We start from the raw sequence: 6,583 nt of genomic DNA, 5'->3' as shown, positions 1-6,583 counted from the left end.
GGGGGGGGGGTGAGGTGTGGGGTAAGGTGGCTCCTGTGTGTTCGATGGACTCCACACAGTGTGTGTGTAGGGCTACCAGTGTAGAACGAGAGAGAGAGAGAGAGAGAGAGAGAGAGAGAGAGAGAGAGAGAGAGAGAGAGAGAGAGAGAGAGAGAGAGAGAGCGCTTGTGCGCCCCCGAGCGCGCGTCTGCTCCATGCGCGCATTAAGGAAGATTTTGGACTTTTCTCTCGGACGCCCTGGCTCTCTTGCCTTTGCCTTTCTTTGGTTCTCCTCCCCCCCTCTTTTGGCCTCTTCTACCTCCTCCCCCACCCCACCGCTACCCTCGGTTGCAGAACCACTCCTCTGCCCGGCTTTGTGCCGCTGGCGCGCGTCCCTCCAAGCAGGCTCTCGTGTCTCTCACAAAGAGGATGGAGAACTCTTTTCCTCTGTGACCCCTACATCAAGACCGCTAGTCTTTCCTTTCCTGCAGGTTCAAATCTTGAGGTTCTGCTGCGCGCTCTGCCTCCTTCCCCCTTTTGGGACGCAGAGGTTCAGTGCAAGAAGCTGAGAGTAATCATTGGTGATTGGAACTCCGGGGTACCGGGTGGAGCTTCACAAGGGGTCTACTAACCGGGAATCGCGAGCCAGAAAACCCCCATGGTAGGGTGCTAGTACCCTGCCACCCCGCCCCCTCCACCCGAGCCACCGCTGGCGGGAGGAGCCCAGCGAACTCGGACCCGCCTAGGGGGAAAGAGGGAGGGGAAAGGGAAGGGGTCGGGGAGGAGCTGATGATTTACACGGAATTCTTTAAACAGACTTACCCAGCCACCTGTTGAGAATAAATCTGGGGTCGGCCAGCTCCGGATCTGCTCGAGGTGGACACACGAAAGCAAAAGCCAAGCTGGGAAAATAAATTTCTTTGGCTATGCCAGACGCGGCGGGTTAGGCTAACAACCCTGCGCTAAAGTAGCAAGGCTGTAAGATCCAAGAGAAAGTCGTTGCAAAAAGACCCACTACTCCAGCGTCTGCCCCTACCCCACGCCTCCTCAGCTTAGAGGCCAGGGACTCAGAGCTCGTGAACTCGGCGCTCAGGGCTCAGCACCCTCAGTTCAGCTTAAGCTGGGGCAGGTCTTCTAAGCCCTGCTCAGAAGTCAAGAGCAGCAGCGCCGCCGCTCCTCGCAGCCTTTCACGCTGCAGCCGCTTCTTATTCTTGTGCCTCGGCCTTTCTGGGCGCCCCGGGACAAAGCCCCCAGAACTCGGTCGCTCCCTTCCCGCTAAATCCCCTTCGGGGTCAGTGCGCTACCAGCACAGGGCCGCACGCCTCTCCTGCTAGCTGTGTGGCTCTTAAAGAGCCCCACACCCCTCCGCCCTGCGTGCTCCTCCGACCCCCGCCACCCCTCCCCTCTCCTCCGGATCTAGCCCCCCACGCCGACGCCTGAAGTCCCTGCTGCCCCAACCCAATGCCCGTGGACTCCCAGCCCCCTCCTTTCACCTCCTCCCCTGAGCAGGCGGTGGGCCTCGAACTGAATTCTACCCTCCGTTTCAGGTCTCCCTTCTCCCCTAGACCACCCGCCCCTGACTTTTTTGCCGCTTGCTTTTGCCCTTAGAATGGATCGTGACCTGGGCACTACTGTTGCCCAGCTCAGAGATGATTCTAGAGTTTGTGCCTGGGCTTGATTTGGGGGGTCGTGGAATGGAAAGAGGGCTGGGCACGGGAGTGAAGCTGAGTGGAAGGAGGGAAGGGAGGAGGGGCCAGTCAAATAGACTTAGACTCTAAGGCTCTTCTATCCCAGGACCTACTCTGGTCTTCAGCAGGAGTTGAAAGCTGGCATCAAATGGGGTCTTGAGGTTAGTAATCTCACCCCGGCCAGCCAGCGTAGGAAGGTGGGGTGATGAGCATATGGGGACAGGCGTCCAGAAAATCCTGAGTGGAGAACCGAGAGCTAGATCACTGTGCAGCCAGCTAGACTGCGCCTCAAACCCAGCTAGGGGTACGCAAGAAGGGAGTGAGAGGGGACCTTGAGTTCCAATTGTCCAGGAGAAAGGGCAATGGAGGCGAGAGGGCAGTGAGAACTGTCAACTCTTTCTGATAAGCGAAGTGCAATTTCTAATGGTTCCTTAGAGTAACTAGTTAGCCGTATTCCTTGGCTCAAGAAGAGGAGGAACTGAGTAGACGCTTGTCCTAGTGGGTGGCTGTCTCCACTCCCTTTCTTTGCATTTCCCTCTTCTCTCCTCCAGGGTTGTATTGGGGCCCAGTCTTACCTAAAGAGAGTGGCCTTTCCTGGGGTCACTTCTTCAGACCTCTCCAGGGCTAGAAACACCATGGAAGAGAGACCAGGGGAGGGATTGTGTGAAGGCAAGTGTGAACTTGGAAGTCAGTCTCTTAGGGGGTGTGAGCAGAAGTGGTTTGGGGTACTGAACCTGTCCACCCTTTCTAAAATACAGGCCTAGAGGTCTAGTTGTCAGGAAGGCTGATCTTCTTGAAAGTGTGAGGCCTCCTGGGGAGAAGTGTGAGGCCTCTTGGGGAGACACTAGCAAAGGAATTTGAAGAAGGGAAGTGGAAAACTGACCCTCCCCTGTGTACTAACACTTCTGACGCTCTAACACCAGTCCAGATGCACCTTTAAGGAGCTGGGCTGGTTAATTGATTTACAGCTGGCCCTGTGGGGGAAAGTTCATGGTACACACGGGTGAGCTAGACCTAGTGGCTGTAAAATCCACCTTTCTACTTCCTCTTACACATAACCATTTTTAGCTTGCATTCCCCAAATATCTTTCTCCAGGGGCTAGATCACTGTGCAGCCAGCTAGACTGGGTTTCTGCCCACCCTCCTGGGCCTGGTGGTGGGAGGTGTTCAGGTCCTAGACAGAGCCAAACCCCTCTTGTTTGAGGACGTGGGGGGTGGAAGGGCCTTTAGCGGGCGGCGGGGCTCATTAGGCAGAGCGGGGTGCCGAGAGGTGCGCGCTGCCGGCCCCAGAGGCCGCCTTTGAGTCGTCGGGGCGGCTTCATTAAGCAGCGCTAACAAGGCGTACAAATGCCGGACCCAGCAGCTTTTTTGCAATGGTGGGGCCTTAGCAGGGCGCCAGGCTAATGAGGGTCACTCAAAGGGGCTGATCAAATATTCAAATTTCCCCTCACGCCAGGAACTTTTATGCACCGGGAAAGTTGAGACAACTGAGCTGTGTTTACTGTCCTGAAGGACAATTGCTTGAAGCCCTGGTCCCCGGAGGCTAAGGAAAAGAGGGGAGCTAAGGGGAGAGAGCAGTTGTTGTTGTTGTTGTTGTTGTTGTTGTTGTTCAAAGGAAAGTAATCGGGGTTCTTGAAGGGCTTCGAGGCCTCCCCGCCTGAGTACTGCGCTCCCCTGCGCCCTCCCTGGCGGTCTGCGCCAAGCTCCTTCGTTTACAGCTTACCGGGAGGCCCAGACCACCCGCTACCCAGCAATCTCTGTCTTCGGATGTCCTAGAGTCCGGAAGAGGCGTTGCCCCCAGGACCAACCTTCCTGACCATTTGGGTCGGTTGTTCCCCGTGGAGCAAGGCGAACTGGATGTAGCTGTCCCAGGCCTTCTGGGGCTCGCTTTCCTTGGCTTTCTCTATAATCCAAAACAAGGAGGGAGTGTGCTTCTTGCAAAGTCCTCTGATTGTATCAAGACTTTCTCATTGCTGGAGCTGATATTTGTAAATAAATGCCCAGCAGAGTAGAGCACTCCGCAATTCAAATGCTCCATTTATCCCTGCAGCAACTGAACGCTAGTCTTCTGATCCGATAGGCCAGGGTTGTAGGGTGGCGGCAAATTTGTCCGTGCAGGTGACCCTGTGGGTATCAATGCCGTAGATCCGCCAAGTCCCCGCTCCTGGAGTCTGAGAGGCTAGAGAGAAAGAGCTCTAGAGGCCCTACAAGCCAATCCCCTCGGGTTTTGTGGCTCTGAGAGTATCGGAGTGCAGGCGACCCTCAGCGTCCCACCCACTGTGGAAGTGCCCTGGGCTCAATTCAGAGCCCTCGCATTACCCACCCCAGATCAGTGAGAAAATCAGCCTGGGTCCTTTGCACCAGCTTCTCTCCCCAGTGCTCAGCGAATGGGAATTTGGAGAAACTCCAGAGGACCACAGCCACTCTCTCCAAAATTGCACACAGCCAAACCTTTTAGATCAAGACTCTGCGGAGCCTCGGTGGGATCCAGTCCTAAGCATCAGGGACCACCCGCCCCGCCTCCCTGCTCAGCTCTCAGGACTCTCAACTTACCAGCTTCGGGAGGCAGCATACTGCTTCCGGCCTGAACTGGCGAAGCGCTGGTGGCATTGTGGCCAGAAGGTGGGCTCAGAGGGCAGCGCAGAGCCTTGCTTGCGGAGTGGCTCTCCCGGCTGCTGCGGGCCCGAGCGGGGTAGGGGCGCGCTCAGAGCTGTGCGCCTTGCCTGCGCCCTCCTCCCGGCTTAGCGCTCACAAGGCGCGGCCGCCTGCGATCTGCGGAGCCCCGCGGGCCCACGGGCGCCAGGCACTGGCTAGAGTACAGGGCTGTTCCCGAGCAGCATCTGTAATCCTTTTGCCTCAATTCTTCCTGAGTGGCGAGGGTTTTCGATTTCAGCGCTTTCGGCACAGCCCTCGGCACCTGCCCAGCCTCCCTCTAGGCCTGGGTTCCCCCCCACTCGGAGGCGGGGGATTGCGGGGATTGGGAGGGACTGGCCGGGTTCACCCGCCCGCCTGGCGCCTGGGTCCCCGGCTCCGGGGGATGCAGTTTCGGGGTCACGAGTTGCTTTCAAAAAGTTGAACACAATATTCGGAAACCCACCCGTAGGAATTCTCCCCCTCCACACGCGGCACAATACCCACTCCCCTCCCCTTTTTCATTCCTTCCTCCCCCGCTTCCTCCTCCTGCCCCTTCTCCCTCCCACCTTTCAGCCTATAATCCTTCCCCCTACAAGAGAAAGGGGTCCGGAAGAAAAGATGAAGTGTCTGTTTTTGTGTCCCAACCTTTGGGCTCTTTCTGGGCCCGCGATGAGCGACCGCCCAGAGCTTCACAGTTGAGCGAAAAAGTATTCCTGGTCCAGATGAAGATGTTTGGAGAAAGAGACCGCCAAAGTGGGGCTCGACGGATCCACCTTTTAGAGGGAACAGTCTTCTGCCCTGGTCAGCGAGTTTAGGTCCCCCACCTGCCTCCTGCTAAAAGAGCCAGTATAGTCCCCTAGCCCAACCCAAACATTCGGTGTCACTCTCAAATCGGGTTTGCACTCCTCGGCCCTTTAGAACCTGGCACTACCGGATCAAGGCCTCAGAAAGACCCGAGCTTGAGCTTTAGGGCCTGCGACCATTTTGGCTCCAGCCTCCAGTTGGGTTCACGTTTAAATTCTCCCACAACTTCTTTTATTCCACTCCTCCCTCATTGAGATCTCCAGAGTGGTGTGTACCCGGCGCCGCGCCCCCAGATCTGCATCGGAATGTAGAAAAGATTTTTTTTAAAAAAAAGTTTTGAATTCCTCAATGATTTTTCTTCTGGAAAGGCAGCTTAGGATAATTATTTCAGCTTTATTGAGGGCAGATTAGTTGAAGTCTGGGCGCTGCGTTTCAATACGCGTTGTACATGGGCCGACAATGTGGGCATTGTTGGCTACTGTGTGTGAATCCATTCAACATATACACTTTTTAACACCAAACCGAATCCTGTCTAAATATACACAGTGCTAGGGAAAGATGTCTCTGACCCGGACAAATCTGCGTAAATCACACTTGCATAGTTACAGAAGCCTCACAAAGGGAGGCCGGCCTCAAGAAGCAGATTACAACCTTCTCACAAGCAACATACCTAAGAATAAATAAACGCCCATGCCTGGGGGCTGTAGTAGCCGCAGGCAGGAAAGACCCTCTGCATTCTTTGAACAAGGACGAGTCTGTTTCAGGGTTATAATATTGCTTATGTATGGAGAATTTCGGCTTTTATTATCTATTATTGTTATTTACATCATGAGCAAACGCTGAACTTTCAGGCCTTAGGCGCTTACTCAGGGTGGTCTCTAAAGTTTCTGTATTTTTTGGAGGGATGTTGGGCACGCCAGGAGTTGTATCCATGGATGTAGGAAAAGTGGGCATCCTCCAGAAATCCCCCATGGTCAAAGAGTCCCTAGGTTTCTGGCCTCCTGTTGCTAGTCTACCTCTGTGGGAGGTAGCTGAAGTTTGGGGGTGGGGGAACAAAGAGGAGTTGCTTTTGAAGACAGAGAAAGTGTAGTGTTGTTTCCACTGTTTTACAATACGTGGTGATGGAAGAGTTCGCCAATGCTTGGCTGTGCAATCGTGTGGAAGGAGTTGGGAAATGCAGTCGAAGGGCGCTGGGAAGGGAAGCACTCCTAGCCCCTGCTTTCTTAGCCTTGGGTTCAACTTCCTAGGTAGCAGATTCTGTCTCCCAAATCTAGGCTCCGCCACCGGCTTATTTCTTCATCTCTCTTCTTTCTTCCTGACCACTATCAGTGGTCACATAGACAGAAGGAAGTGGCTGAGACACCATGTGCAAACCTTGCCGGACCACCTGGTCCCCGGCTCTTCTGAGGCTGGCAGCCCCTTTCTAACCCCCACACACTCCTTGAAACTAACTGTCTACCGCATTCAACTACTCTATG

The sequence above is a fragment of the Grammomys surdaster genome, unplaced genomic scaffold (genome assembly GCF_004785775.1).
Source record: "Grammomys surdaster isolate TR1022 unplaced genomic scaffold, NIH_TR_1.0 149, whole genome shotgun sequence".
NCBI lineage: Eukaryota > Metazoa > Chordata > Mammalia > Rodentia > Muridae > Grammomys > Grammomys surdaster.
Note: the sequence above shows the minus strand (reverse complement) of the source record.